Source organism: Bos mutus, unplaced genomic scaffold, assembly GCF_027580195.1.
Source record: "Bos mutus isolate GX-2022 unplaced genomic scaffold, NWIPB_WYAK_1.1 CTG341, whole genome shotgun sequence".
NCBI classification, from domain to species: Eukaryota; Metazoa; Chordata; class Mammalia; order Artiodactyla; family Bovidae; genus Bos; species Bos mutus.
This window is the reverse complement of record NW_027219830.1, coordinates 1-17078: the sequence shown is the minus strand read 5'-3', so window position 1 is coordinate 17078 and position 17078 is coordinate 1. Positions and strand designations below refer to the sequence as shown.

Below are 17078 nucleotides of genomic sequence, written 5' to 3'. Positions count from 1 at the left end.
TGACATGTGTTAAAAATTGCCTTAAAATAACCAACCTATCATCGAACTAATTGAAATTTTCTTCATCACCATATTGTTGAAATTGATGCTTATGTAATTGCTCTTGTTAAAATTATGTGGGATTTTTTTTCTTTTTGTTGAACTTTTATGTAGGCATGATAGTTTCTTTGACTGCTTAACTACTTACTCAAACAAAAATGAGTGCTAAAAAGAAGTGTGTTATGAACCATATATATCACTGGGTATTTTATATTTTTCATCAAATTTCTGAATTAGGTAATAATGTCTTAATTGTAAGATAAATAAGATGGGACTTTCAAACATGTTAAACCATTAGCCTGATAATTACACTGGTTAGTTAATTTAGCATTCCTCAACTTTCCCATAACTTTTCTGTCATTACTTGAACCATTTGTTTACTGGTTGGCTGGTATTTTTTATTTCATCCATTGTGTCTTCAGTTTTTGTATAGATTTCCTTACTATCACATTTTCAAAATGTTGTTTTATGACAATATTTTCTCCTCGACTGACTTTTCACATTTTCTTTTACCTCTGTTAAGAACACTCCAGTGTTCTTTCCTGGAGAATCCCAGGGACAGGGGAACCTGGTGGGCTGCCGTCTATGGGGTTTCACAGAGTCGGACACGACTGAAGCGACTTAGCAGCAACAGCAGTAGCAACACCATTAATTACATTATAATAGCTCAGAAGATACAATGCTGTTTTAACCTGTTATCAATTAAATGTGTTTCTTTTAAATACATAGTATCTTTTTACAGGTGAAAGTACTCAGAAAGACACACTGGACATTCATTAACCAGATATTTGCATGTTGCTTTCTGCTCAGATGAGGATTCCAAATTGAGATTTCATTATTTTCATTGCTGCTCTTTGTGATAACTTCTTCCCCATTCATCTCAACTCTCCTGTTTAACCTTAGATTAAAAAAGAATCAGGGATTTTGTCTTTTCTCATTTTAGTGTATTATTTTTCAATTCTGAGGAATTATTTTGACTATCTAGGTCTCTTCTAAAGTCAGAGATTCAGGTTAATGAAGTTATTTCTCTCCAATTTATTTATTTATTTATTTTTGTCTACTCATATAATACATTTCTTTGAATCAATTTTATATAAATGCTTTTATTTGACATATCAGTATTATTCAACCTCACAAACAAAACAATCTATGTATCGATTGCAATTATGTAGAAGACAGATCAATGTACTGCGACCCCCTCACAAAAACCTTTTAAATACTTTTGAGTTAATGCTAATTGCTGAACACTGTGTGATGGATATTTTGTTCTGGTAGTTCCAGAAAAACAGGCTGGAAGCTTTATAGTGAGAGTGAAAACAAAGTAGGATAATGAGAAAATTTAACCTCTGTGATATTGCAGTTTTGAAGAATAGTTTAAAATAGAATCGGTGTCATACAGGCCATTTAAAATGCCTGTTAACTATTTGCCATCTAAAATCATCACCGAGACTATAAATAACAATAATAACTTTGTGAAGCCCTCAACTTGACAGTTCTTAAATATGAAACCATGCACTTGCTATAAAAACATTCATTCTCTGTTTGCTTTTTTTTTTTTTTTTAAGTAGACATTTGGGGGCCTGGATATGACTGTCAAACACTAAAAGTGTGCTAGCTTTTGCAAAGTCACTGTGGACAAATAATTCCTCATCAGTGGTTAAAACAGCACCTAGAAGTGAACTTGTTCTATCTTGCACTTATTTTACACTGATTAAATAATGTATTAAGATTATCCCTTAGTTTCAAAAGATGAAAATCTATAAACATTTCATTCTTTACCGCAACACATGCCACTGAGAGATAACTCGACCAAAAGTTGTCATATCATCTCTTTTACTAACAGTAGTTTTTTTTTTTTGCATTAAGTTTCCAGCAAAAAACACTTGAGCAACTTCACATTTATTGTTCTTCACCAATATCCAAAACAAACTTCAATATCAGTACGTATATTTTAATTGTCTTAACACATGAAACATAAATATGAGAAATAAATTAATTTGTAGATTTTTTGCAATTTAAATCATAATGTATAAATAAAATATAAATTATAATGTGAATCTTAATGTATATTTTTCAAAAGTTCTTTACCTTTTTAAGTAACAACAATCACATTGATTTACCATGACTAATTAACTATGTTTGATCACAGAGTATGTGTACATTCTGACTTGTGTCCAACTCTTTGAGATGCTATGGGATGTAGCCCTCCACGTTCCTCTGTCCATGGGATTTTCCAGGCAAGAATACTGGAGTGGCTGCCATTCCCTCTTCTAGGGGATCTTCCAGACCCAGGGATCAAAACAGTGTCTCCTGCTTTGAGGCAGATTCTTTACCACTTGAGCCATCATGGAAACCTTAAGATGTTCCATTTAAATTAATGTTCAGCAGTTCAAGCTGGGATTTTAAACAAACTTTTGTTTCTTTGTGATTCATCCCAGATAATTCAGGGAATTTGGTTAGATAATTTTAAAAGAAGGAAAGTTGCCTTCATGTATATGGCCACAAAAATTGAAAAATATACAAAAGAATATTTTCTTGCCTTGGGTCAATTAGCCTTCTTTGTTTTGTAAAATATTTTATTACAGAAATTAACTCTTTTATTTTCAAAATAATGTTTAAATATTTTAAAATTTTATAAGTAATTGAGTAAATTATATAACCATTTTCATTATAAATTGTTTTGCAATAGATTATAAAGTAAGAGAGATTAAAAACATTTACTATGGAGTATTACTCAGCCATTAAAAAGAATACATTTGAATCAGTTCTAATGAGGTGGATGAAACTGGAGACGATTATACAGAGTGAAGTAAGCCTGAAAGAAAAACACCAATACAGTATACTAATGCATATATATGGAATTTAGAAAGATGGTAATGATAACCCTGTATGCGAGACAGCAAAAGAGACACATGTATAGAATAGTCTTTTGGACTCTGTGGGGTGGGGGGATGATTTGAGAGAATGGCATTGAAACATGTATAATATCATATAAGAAATGAATCATCAGTCCAGGTTTGATGCAGGATACAGGATGCTTGGGGCTAGTGCACTGGGATGACCCAGAGGGATGGTATGGGGAAGGAGGTGGGAGGGGGGTTCAGGAGTGGGAACACGTGTACACCCATGGTGGATTCATGTTGATGTATGCAAAAACCAATACAATATTGTAAACTAATTTGCCTCCAATTAAAATAAATAAAAAAAATTTACTAAATCAATAATTAATATTAAAGTTTTATTCATGTAAATGTATTTTTGGTAAATTTTATATTATTCTGCTCATATTCACCCAAACATATGTTTTCTTTTTTTCTAAAACATAAGTTATTTGTGTATAACCTATACTAAACTCAAATGGAAAACCAGAGAAACATATCAGAATTCATTCTTCTGGGACTTTCATATAACAAGAACATACAAATATTTTGCTTTGTGTTTTTCTTATTCTGTTATTTTGTCCTGTTGGTGGGAAACCTTCTGGTCCTCTTCTCCATTCAATGCAGTCCTCTTTTTAACTAACCAATGTACTATTTCCTCAGCCACTTATCCCTCATAGACCTCTGCTATACCTCCAACATTACACCCAAATTAATTGGAGATCTGCTAGTAGAGAGAAAGACTATTTCCTATGGTGATTGCATGGTACAGGTCCTTATCGTGCACTTTTTTGGAGGTACTGAGATCTTTATTCTTACTGCCATGGCTTTTGATCACTATGTTCCCATCTGCAAGCCTCTCCGTTATGTGATTATCATGAACAGAACAAGATGCAATCTTCTTCTGTTAGCTGCTTGGGCTGGTGGAGCTGTCCATTCCTTTCATTTTTTTTTTTTTTTAAATGGCAATTGACTTCCCTTTCTGTGGTCCTAATGAAATCGATCACTATTTCTGTGATACTTTTCCATTGTTAAAAATTGCATGTACTGACACCTATATCCCTGGTGTGCTTGTGACTGACTTTTCAGGAATGGTTGCCTTAGTTACATTTGCTCTCTTGTTTGTTTCTTATGACATTATATTTTTCACTTTAAATACTCGTTCAACCGAGGGAAGACACAACGCCCTCTCTACCTGTGGGTCTCATATCACTGTGGTCATCTAATTTTTTGTACTTGTTATCTTTATCTATCTTAGACCTCCCACTACTTTCCCTGAGGATAAGATATTTGCTTATTTGGCTTCGCTTGTGGCTCAAACAGACTTCCCTGGTGGCTCAGATGGTAAAGTGTCTGCCCGCAATGCAGGAAACCTGGGTTTGATTCCTGGGTTGGAAGATCCCTTGGAGAAGGAAATGGCAATCCACTCCAGCACTCTTGTCTGGAAAATCCCATGGACGGAGGAGCCTGATAGGCTACAGTCCATGGTGTTGCAAAGAGTCGGACACGACTGAGTGATTTCACTTCACTTTGTGGCTCAGACGGTAAAGCGTCTGCCTACAATGCAGGAGACCCGGGTTTGATTCCTGGGTCGGAAAGTCCCCCTGGAGAAGGAAATGGCAACCCACTCCAGTATTCTTGCCTGGAAAATCCCATGGATGGAGGAGTCCACGAGGTCGCAAAGAGTTGGACACGACTGAGCGACTTCACTTCACTTCACTTCACTTCACTTCACACCATCATTGGCTCCATGTTCAATCCCTTAATCTATACTCTAAGAAATGCAGAGATTAAAAATACTTTGAAAAAATTTAGTATCAAACTTTGTTTTCAAAGGAAGCACACCTTTAAGGAACAAGTTGTGCAGCAAAGAGATATTTAGAGTAGTAACTATTTTAATGTGGTTCCTGTGAGTCAACTCTCTTGGTGCCCTATAGAAAACAATAATGATACAAAGATAGAATCAATAATTCAGATCACTGTAAACAAATTTACTTGCTTTCCACATAATGACCTGAATTTGATACCATTTCCAATATTAATTAAGGAGTTGTTTAATAAAATTATTTTCCTAAATTTATAAGTGGCTAGTCATTGTATCCAGAATCAAAGTCCACTCCTGTTAAAATGAAAGTACAAGTCGCTAAGTTGTGTCCAACTCTTTGGGACCCCATGGACTATACAGTCCATGGAATTTTACAGGCCAGAATGCTGGAGTGGGTAGCCTCTCACGTCTCCAGGGGATCTTCCCAACCCAGGGATTGAACCCAGGTCTCCTGCACTGCAGGTGGGATTCTTTACCAGCTGAGCCACAGGGGAAGCCCAAGAATACTGGAATGCATAGCCTATCCCTTCTCCAGGAGATCTTCCCAACCCAGGAATCAAACTGGGGTCTCCTGCTTTGCAGGCAGATTCTTTACCAACTGAGCTGTTAAAATGAAGGGGGGTGGGCGGAATAACAAGACAAAACAAAACAGAAACTGGTAAAAAAGACAAAACGTGGCCTATAAACAGATTCACACACACACATGAAAAAAGCAGTTTTGCTGCACATGGATGTTTATAGCAGCTTTACTCATGATTACCAAATCTTGAAAGCAACTGAGATGTCCCTCGATAGGACATAAATAGATAAATAAATCGTAGTACATCCAGACAACAGAATATAATTCAGAGTTAAAAATAAATGAGCTATTAAACGGTGAAAAAATATTCAGGAAACTTGAATGCATATTACCAAATGAAAGAAACTGGACTGAAAGAGCTACCTCTATATAATTTCAACTACATGACATTCTGAAAAAGGCAAAACTATGGAGACAGAAAAAGTATAAATGAATGTAAAGGATTAGGGAAGTGAGAAGGATGAATAGGTGGAGCACCAAGGATATTTAAGGCAATGAAATTCTTCAGCTTGTTTCTATAATTTTGAATCTTATCAATGTATATGTCAAAATCCTCAAAATATACAGTACTTAGAGTGAACCCTAATGTAAACTATAAAATTGGGGTGATAGCAATGCATCATTGTACATTTCCATTTCTTTGATTTTAACAAGTGTATCCCTCTGAGGGGGAGAGTGTTCCATTGTGGGGCAGGAGGTATATGGGATCTCTGTACTTTAATCTCAATTTAGTCATGAACCTAAAACCTCTCTAAAAATAAAGTTTTACTGATTAGCAAATACATTGTGGTACAATGCTTAAAGGAAATCTTATAACTAAGTTACCATAACTAAGCCTGCAATCAGGCTTCTTTGCTAACTAAGACTTCCTGGGGTTCTGGACGGTCAACATCTGCCTGAGAAAGCGTGCTGAAATCAAAAGCTTTACAGACAAGCAAAAGTTTGTATTTGAATTCTCAAAAGAGAATTCAGCACCACCAAACCAGCTCTCCAACAGATGCTAAAGGATCTTCTCTGGAAAGGAAACACAACAAGGGTGTATAAACTTGAACCCAAAACAATAAAGTAAATGGCAACGGGATCATACTTATCAATAATTACCTTAAATGTAAATGGGTTGAATGCCCCAACCAAAAGACAAAGACTGGCTGAATGGATACAAAAACAAGACCCCTATATATTTTGTCTACAAGAGACCCACCTCAAAACAGGGGACACATACAGACTGAAAGTGAAGGGCTGGAAAAAGATATTCCACTCAAATAGAGACCAAAAGAAAGCAGGAGTAGCAATACTCATATCAGATAAAATAGACTTTAAAACAAAGGCTGTGAAAAGAGACAGAGAAGAACATGACATAATGATCAAAGGATCAATCCAAGAAGAAGATATAACAATTATAAATATATATGCACCCAACATAGGAGCACCAAAATATGTAAGACAAATGCTAACAAGTATGAAAGGAGAAATTAACAGTAACACAATAGAAGTGGGAGACTTTAATACCCCACTCACACCTATGGATAGATCAACTAAACAGAAAATTAACAAGGAAGCACAAACTTTAAATGATACAATAGACCAGTTAGAACTAATTGATATCTATAGGACAGTTCACCCCAAAACAATGAATTTCACCTTTTTCTCAAGTGCACATGCAACCTACTCCAAGATAGATCACATCCTGGGCCATAAATCTAGCCTTGGTAAATTCAAATAAAATTGAAATTACTCCAAGCATCTTTTCTGACCACAATACAGTAAGATTAGATGTAAATTACAGGAGACAAACTATTAAAAATTCCAACATATGGAAACTGAACAACACGCTGCTGAATAACCAACAAATCACAGAAGAAATCAAAAAAGAAATCAAAATATGCATGGAAATGAATGAAAATGAAAACACAACAACCCAAAACCTATGGGACACTGTAAAAGCAGTGCTAAGGGGAAGGTTCATAGCAATACAGGCATATCTCAAGAAACAAGTCAAATAAATAACCTAACTCTACACCTAAAGCAACTAGAAAAGGAAGAAATGAAGAACCCCAGGGTTAGTAGAAGGAAAGAAATCTTAAAAATCAAGGCAGAAATAAATGCAAAAGAAACAAAAAAAGACCATAGCAAAAATCAACAAAGACAAAAGATAGTTCCTTGAAAGGATAAATAAAATTAACAAACCATTAGCCAGACTCATCAAGAAACAAAGGGAGAAAAATCAAATCAAAAAATTAGAAATGAAAATGGAGAGATCACAACAGACAACACAGAAATACAAAGGATCATAAGAGACTACCATCAACAATTATATGTCAATAAAATGGACAACGTGGAAGAAATGGACAAATTCTTAGAAAAATACAAGTTTTCAAAACTGAACCAGGAAGAAATAGAAAATCTTAACAGACCCATCACAAACACAGAAATTGAAACTGTAACCAGAAATCTTCCAGCAAACATAAGCTCAGGTCCAGACGGCTTCACAGCTGAATTCTACCAAAAATTTAGAGAAGAGCTAACACCTATCCTGCTCAAACTCTTCCAGAAAATTGCAGAGGAAGGTAAACTTCCAAACTCATTCTACGAGACCACTATCACCCTCATACCAAAACCTGACAAAGATGCCACACACACAAAAAAGAAAACTATAGGCAATATCACTGATGAACATAGATGCAAAAATCCTTAACAAAATTCTAGCAATCAGAATCCAACAACACATTAAAAAGATCATACACCATGACCAAGTGGGCTTTATCCCAGGGATGCATGGATTTTTCAATATCAACAAATCAATCAATGTAATACACCACATTAACAAAATTGAAAAATAAAAGCCATATGATTATCTCAATAGATGCAGAGAAAACCTTTGACTAAATTCAACATCCATTTATGATAAAAAAAAAAAACCCTCTCCAGAAAGCAGGAATAGAAGGAACATACTTCGATATAATAAAAGCTATATATGACAAACATTATCCTCAATGGTGAGAAATTGAAAGCATTTCCCATAAAGCCAGGAACAAGACAAGGATGCCCACTTTCACCACTACTATTCAACATAGTTTTGGAAATTTTGGCCACAGCAATCAGAGCAGAAAAAGAAATAAAAGGATTCCAAATTGGAAAAGAAGAAATAAAACCCTCACTGTTTGCAGATGACATGATCCTCTACATAGAAAACCCTAAAGACTCCACCAGAAAATTACTAAAACTAATCAATGAATATAATAAAGTTGCAGGATATAAAATCAGCACACAAAAACCCCTTGTATTCCTATACACTAATAATGAGAAAATAGAAAGAGAAATTAAGGAATCAATTTCATTCACCATTGCAACAAAAAGAATAAAATACTTAGGAATATATCTACCTAAAGAAACTAAAGACCTTTATATAGAAAACTATAAAACACTGGTGAAAGAAATCAAAGAGGACACTAATAGATGGAGAAATATACCATGTTCATGGATCGGAAGAATCAATATAGTGAAAATGAGTATACTACCCAAAGCAATCTATAGAATCACTTCAATCCCTATCAAGCTACCAAGGGTATTTTTCACAGAGCTAGAAAAAATAATTTCACAATTTGTATGTGTTGGAGATATGTCTCCGGGACTTGGAAATGGCGAACCTGAAAGAACAACACTTGGACAGTCTCTGCAAGGACTGACAAGTTTATTTCTGCAGTCAAGCCTTTTTATAGGAGCAAGGAACAAAGAGCTTAGAGCATACAGCCAGCAGAACACGTACAAGGCTAGGATATAATCAGTAAAAGATACTTCAAGGAACAGCACATTCTTAACGACCCATGTATTTATCTATGATCCATTTTCTCAAGCAACGTCTTTAATGTTTAATTGTTAAATCTAGGCGCTGAGCATAGCCAAAGGCAGGAAATGTTCTTCAGCAATCGCAATGCTTGGGTACTTCTGGCCCTTCGCCATTTTCCCACGGACTTTCTCCTTCAAGGCTATTTAGCACTGTGCCTCCCAACATATCCTCCTTTTGTTTTTAGTTTAAGCATCACAGCTGTTAGTTGGATTCCGTCGTAGGAGGCATGGAGTCTTGAGTAGAGACATCTGTATAGAATTGTGTAGTGCCATACCAGATAGGGTTCCTACTGTAACAATAGATATTAGACTAAGAATGCCAGCAATAATCCATCCTATTATGCGCCTTGACTTCCTTAAGCCATATTTGAGCAAAACTGAGAGAAATACAGAGTTGGTCCATGGTTCTGTTAGGTTAACAGGAAACCACAAATCAGATCTTTGCTTGACTATTGCAATGTTGACATAATGATATGAAATAATATGGTTTAAACATGTATACAAGGCACATGCTGTACAGTTAACAATCTTAGCAGAAAGATCTATATCAAAGTTACCTACAATAAACATGCATGGGAGGTGCACACAAGATTGGATATAACCTGTACTATTGTATAAAAAGGTATAGTTTTGAGGTTTTCAAGGCTTTCACAGTCCCATACACATTGGCAAAGCGCTCCAATGCAGCAGGAATCTTCCACACATGCCATTGCTCAGGTCCTATGGTAGGGGTTCAGACACTGACGTTTTCTCTTCGGCTTCTCTATGGTCATTGATGAGACCCTTCATGTCAGCTGCATCACCTGTTTGGGGAGTCTGGTCTTGGGGTCCTTCTTAGTAATGGACATGGGGGAGTGGAACCCAGATTTCTTCTCCATCTGCAATGACAAGACCGTAACCTCTGCCTAGGAGTCTTAAGATTCCTGGCAACCATTGATTAAACTGCTTATACCATATTGGTGTGTTGGCTTCTAACGGTTTCTTACTGTTTTCCTCTGCAAAATGTCTGTCTGCATGAGTATCAGAACTATCTTTTAGTAAATTTAAAAAATTTAAGGTATAAAGAGTTAAAGATAATAACAATTGAGGGTTCATAGGATAAGAAGTGTATCTCCTCTTCCATATTCCCCCTTTCTGTTTTAACAGATGAGTTTTAAGAGTATGATGGGTTCTTTCGATAATTGTTTGATCCTGGGGATTATAGGGTAGCCCCTGATGTGTGTTATATTCCATTCCACTAGAAATGAACGAAACGAGTGAGAGGTAAATGCAGGCCCATTATCTGTTTTTAAGACCGAAGGTATTCCCATAACAGTGAAGGTGAGTAAAAGTGCAGAAATGGCGTGTTTGCTGGATTCTGAAGAGACAGGCACTGCCCATATAAAACCTGAAAATGTATCAACTGAGACAAAAAGCAAAGAAAACTTTCCCAAGGAGCAATGAGTGAAGTCAGATTGCCAAAGGGAGTTAGGCTGTTGCCCATGAGGATTAACTCCTGAAACTGTGGTACGTAAGTGCAGAGGAGTGCAGACATCACAGGATTTAATGATATGTCTCACTTCAGTGAGGGGAATATGGTATTTAGAGTGCAATCTTTTAGCATTGGTATGAAGATTAGCATGTTCGTCCATAGCAGATGTAAAGATAGGAGCTATGAACTTATCAACAGCATCATTCCCTGCTGCCAGGGGGCCAGGTAAACCTGAATGAGCATGTATATGTGCAATGAAGAAAGGTTCTGTACGTGATGGAATTAAGGCTTGAGTCTTTGAAAAGAGAATATATAATTCTTCATCTAGGTTGTATAAAAAGGCAGTAACAAAATTGGAGAAAAGGGAAGCGAGGTATTTGGAATCAGTATAGACATTGAAGGATGATGGTTGAAGAGACAAAAGAGCATATAAAGCATACAATTCAACTCTTTGTACTGAATAATAGGTAGTGGGTAATTTCTCTTTGATATCAGGGCCGACAATCCCAGCTATGCCTTTCTTGTTGCCATCAATGAAATAGGTAGGTGCATTTGAAATAGGCTGGGAGGCAATGATATTAGTTACTATAAATTGAGTAAATTGTAGGGTGTCCCATAATTTTCCTTTCGGCAAATGAAATGAGATAATGTTCTGAAAGTCACTTAATGCTATTTGCATGGTCATGTTATACTGTAAGGCAATTTGTAATTCCTTTTTTGTCAAAGGGACATGTATTGCATATGGATTAAATCCAGTTAAGGTTTGTACATGGCTCCTTCCTGATGCAATTAGCTGTCCTATTTTCTCAATGTATGATACAATTTTCTTTGACTGCTTAGTATGTAGATATACCCATTCTATTGGGCTGTTTTGAGCTATGATTGCAGTAGGTGAATGTTTGGTGGGGAATATATATAAATAGATCAGTTGGGTATGGTCCAGCTAAGTTGAGAAAAATTGTTGAATGTGTTTTTCAACAAATTTTAATTCTTCTTTTGCTTTTTTGTTAGCTGTCTAGGACTATTAGGGTCAGGAGGTCCCTCTAAAATTTTAAATAAATTTTGTAATGCATAGGTGGAATGCCAATAGATGACCAAAGCCAATTAATATCTCCTATCAATTTTTGAAAATCATTTAATGTGTGTAGAGAATGCATAGAGATTTGAGTTTTTTGAGCTTTTATCTTAGACTCTTCCATAACATGTCCTAGGTAATTAAAGGGTGCTTTCAATTGAATTTTTCTGGTGCAACAAGTAGGCCATGATTTTGAAGAGTGGTGGTGACTTTGTCATATAACTGTTGTAAACAAAGTTCAGATTCCATGGAAAGGAGTATGTCATCATATAATGAATTATGAAGGCAGTAAGATATTTATCTCTACTAGGTTGTAATAAAACATATATGAGATATTGGCAAATGGTAGGAGAGTTCATCATCATCCCCTGAGGTAAAACCTTCCATTGAAATCTTTTAACAGGAGCCATGTGATTTACAGAGGGAACTGAAAAAGCAAAACGTTTTCTATCTTTAGGATGCAAAGGTATAGTAAAAAAGCAGCCTTGTAAGTCAATAATAATTACAGGCCATCCTTTTGGCACCATGGAAGGGGAGGGCAATTCAGGTTGTAAGGGCCCCATAGGAATCATAGTATTATTAACATTTCTTAAATCTCTCAACATTTGCCATTTTCCTGATTTCTTTTTTATTACAAAAACGGGAGAATTCCATGGGGAAAATGAAAGCTCTATATAATTTTTATGTAATTGCTCATTTACTAATTGTGTGAGAGCTGCCAACTTTTCTTTAGTCAGGAGCCATTGAGGTGTCCATACTGGGGCATCAGATTCCCAATCAGAGGCAGCGGTGTTAACTCAATGGCCACCATCAAAAAGGCTCATTTAGAGAGATCATGGCTTTCATTTGTTCAAGAAAATCCCTTCCCCACAAATTAATAGGGATACTGGTAATATATGGTTTGATGTAAACTACAATTTGATCAGGACCATAAGCTTGTAAATAGGATGCACTGATGAAAGTTCGTGTAGCATCAGCCTCTCCTACCCCTAACAGTCTGGAAGGAGCCACAGTCTCACCCCTTCAAGGGGTCATTCTTCAGTTCTAATAATGGAAATGTTGGCTCCTGTATCCAACATACCTGTGAAATTTTTCCCCCCGTATCTTTAGAGTAAGCATAGGCTTTTGATGTTCCTTTAATAAGGTAGATAGTGCGGCGGTAAGGTTGGTGCTACCAAAACCTCCCTGCCTAATTTTATCAGATGCTCTCATTGGTTTGACATATGGCAAAAGTAATAATAGTGCAAAGCGTTCCCCTTTTTGTAGATATACATTTCTTAATTCTACGACATTCACCATGACATGTATCTCTCCTTCATAATCTTCATCCACAACTCCAGTCAATACTATTAAACCTTTCATTGTACAGCTGCTACATCCCAAAATTAGTCCAACTGTTCCAGGTGGGATTGGACCATAATATCCAGTGGGGATTTTATGAGGATTGTATAATTCTATTAATTCCATATCATAAGGACTAGGTATATCAATGCAAGCACTCTTAGATGTAGCTGCTTGCAGTGTCGTAATGTTGGGTCCTCCTTTTGTAGTGGGGCTAGAGGATAGCCCCTTTATTAGTTTCCCTGTTGTTTTTGTTGTGCCTCTGGTGTCAATGCATTTCCATCCTTATCAAATTTGGAACAACACTCATTCAACCAATGGAATCCCCTTTTACATTTTGGGCAAACTCCCGGGGGCCTTTTTTTATTAGAAGTAAGATTATTTTTAGTTGTTTGCACTGGCATGCAGCATTGTTTTTTCATATGGCCAGCCTTCCTGCAGTTAAAGCATTTAGCACTGGCAGCCTTTTGCACACTAAAAGTTTCTAGTGCTGCTAATTTTGCTCTATGGGACATAAGATCCGATATCTCTACAAGCTTTCAAATATTCCATAAGAGAACCAGTTTCTCGAATTGGTCTAAGCATGGATCGACATTCCTCATTAGCATTTTCAAAGGCAAGTTGTTTTAAAATAATATTTTGTAAGGTTTCATCTCTGATAGATTTTTCGATGGCATCCTTTAATTTTCCTATAAATTGGGCATATTTCTCCTCATGTCCCTGGGTAATCTTGACAAATGAACCATCAGAGTTAACATTATCAACCTTTGCCCATGCTCTGCAAGAAATTTCTCTAATGAAATGCAACATCTGAGGGGTAATATTATCTAATTGCGCAGTCATATTGGCCATGTCTCCCATTCCAGTGAGTATATCATAGGTTAAATTGGCAGGGTTACCACGAGATTGCTGGTCAATCATCATTTGTCGGGCCTCATCATTAACTCACATTTGCCACTGAAGTAATTGTTGAGGATTTAGAACCATCTTTGCTACTTGAAAAAAATCATATGGCATCCAATGATCGGCCCATCCTCTGAGGAATTCTACACAGTAAGGAGAAGTAGGTCCATACAGAGTGCGTGCTTTCTTAAAGCTGGACAACTTACCAAAATCTAGACCAGCCCAAGCACTCTGGCCTTGGGCAGGCTGATCAAACTGTATTGGGAAAGCAAAAGTGCAAGCAGGCATCTCCCGAGGAGGAGTGAAATGATTAGTACGAGCAAAGTTAGCAACTGCTGTTACAGACGAAGCAGAAGGAAAAACCTCAGGTTTGGGCTGTCCGTTGAATGAAATGACCTCTGCTCTAAGTGGCTTCAGTTTTGACACATCCTGTATACATACGTCTCCAAGCTGTTTTTCCAGGGATTGTGTCTGATTAAGCATAACATTCTTATATTTCAAAGCACCTTGCATATCTTGTTCCTTAAGCTCATATTCATGTAAAGACCGAACAGTTTCTACTTCCAAATCAACATTATGCCCTTCAATTTGTTCTATGACAGCCCGTATAAGTGACCATGTAACCCACCACTGAGGGGGAATATGGACTCCTTGCTGATATGCTCGCAAAACATTATTCTTAACCCTTTTCCATATGTCTAGATCGAGCATCCCCTCCTCTGGGAACCACAGATTATGTTCCAGTAAAATATGATAGCAGTCATTGAACTGATCTCTTGAAACATTAATACCATTTTGTTTCAGACAGTGATGCATTACAGAAATGAAAGGAATCTTACTGCTATGTTGTCCCATCCTGCTTACCTCTTTCTGCAGGGCTCGCCGCTTTGTTCAGCCTTTCTTCAAGTCCCTGTTCATGGCGCCACTTGTTGGAGATATGTCTCCAGGACTTGGAAACGGCGAACCTGAAAGAACAACACTTGGACAGTCTCTGCAAGGACTGACAAGTTTATTTCTGCAGTCAAGCCTTTTTATAGGAGCAAGGAACAAAGAGCTTAGAGCATACAGCCAGCAGAAAACTACAAGACTAGGATATAATCAGTAAAAGATAATTCAAGGAACAGCACATTCTTAATGACCCATGTATTTATCTATGACCCATTTTCTCAAGCAACATCTTTAATGTTTAATTGTTAAATCTAGGTGCTGAGCATAGCCAATGGCAGGAAATGTTCTTCACCAATCACAATGCTTGGGTACTTCTGGCCCTTCGCCATTTTCCCATGGACTTTCTCCTTCAAGGCTATTCAGCACTGTGCCTCCCAACAGTATGGAAATACAAAAAACCTCGAATAGCCAAAGCAATCTTGAGAAAGAAGAATGGAACTGGAGGAATCAACCTGCCTGAATTCAGGCTCCACAACAAAGCCACAGTCATCAAGACAGTATGGTACTGGCACAAAGACAGAAATCTAGATCAGTGGAACAAAATAGAAAGCCCAGAGATAAATCCACACACCTATGGACACCTTATCTTTAACAAAGGAGGCAAGAATATACAATGGAGAAAAGATAATCTCTTTAACAAGTGGTGCTGGGAAAACCTGTCAACCACTTGTAAAAGAATGAAACTTGAACACTTTCTAACATCATAAACCAAATTAACTCAAAATGGATTAAAGATTTAAACATAAGACCAGAGGAGAACATAGGCAAAACACTCTCCAACATAAATCACAGCAGGATCTTCTATGACCCACCTCCCAGAATATTGGAAATAAAAGCAAAAATAAACAAATGGGACCTAATTAAAATTAAAAGCTTCTGCACAACAAAGGAAACTATAAGCAAGGTGAAAGCCTTCGGGATGGGAGAAAATAATAGCAAATAAAGCAACTGACAAAAGACTAATCTCAAAAATATACAAGCAACTCCTGCAGCTCAATTCCAGAAAAATAAACGACCCAATCAAAAAATGGGCCAAAGAACTAAACAGACACTTCTCCAAAGAAGACATACAGATGGCTAACAAACACATGAAAAGATGCTCAACATCACTCATTATCAGAGGAATGCAAATAAAAACCACAATGAGGTACCATTTCACGCCAGTCAGAATGACTGCTATCCAAAAGTCTACAAGCAATAAATGCTAGAGAGGGTGTGGAGAAAAGGGAACCCTCTTACACTGTTGGTGGCAATGCAAACTAGTACAGCCACTATGGAGAACAGTGTGGAGATTCCTTAAAAAACTGGAAACAGAACTGCCTTATGACCCAGCAATCCCACTACTAGGCATACACACTGAGGAAACCAGAATTGAAAGAGACATATGTACCCCAATGTTCATCGCAGCACTGTTTATAATAGCCAGGACATGGAAGCAACCTAGATGCCCATCAGCAGAAGAATAGATAAGAAAGCTGTGGTATATATACACAATGGAGTATTACTCAGCCATTAAAAAGAAATACATTTGAATCAGTTCTAATGAGGTGGATGAAACTGGAGCCTATTATACAGAGTGAAGTAAGCCAGAAAGAAAAACACCAATACAGTATACTAACGCATATATATGGAATTTAGAAAGATGGTAACAATAACCCTGTATTCAAGACAGCAAAAGAGACACAGATGTATAGAACAGTCTTTTGGACTCTGTGGGAGAGGGAGAGGGTGGGATTATTTGTAGAATGGCATTGAAACATGTATAATATCATATGTGAAATGAATCACCAGTCCAGATTTGATGCAGGATACAGGATGCTTGGGGCTGGTGCACTGGGATGACCCAGAGGGATGGTATGGGGAGGGAGGTGGGAGGGGGGTTCAGGATGGGGAACACGTGTATACCCATGGCAGATTCATGTTGATGCATGGCAAAATCAATACAATATTGTAAAGTAATTAACCTCCAATTAAAATAAATTTATATTTAAAAAATAAATAAAAATAAAATAACAGGAAAGATGAAAAAAAAAAAAAAAAGAAGAATAGTTTTCTGAACAAATGCTTGATCAATTGGATCAGCTCAGTTCAGTCACTCAGTCATGTCCAACTTTTTTGCAACCCCAAGAACCGCAGAGCACGCCAGGCCTCCCTGTCCATCACCAACTCTG

The 17078-nt window shown here is 36.9% G+C and overlaps 1 pseudogene; it reads left to right on the top strand.

Moving 5' to 3' along the window:
• Positions 1 to 3396: 3396 nt before the first annotated feature.
• Positions 3397 to 4800, top strand: LOC106701648 (olfactory receptor 4P4-like; annotated as a pseudogene).
• Positions 4801 to 17078: the final 12278 nt, after the last annotated feature.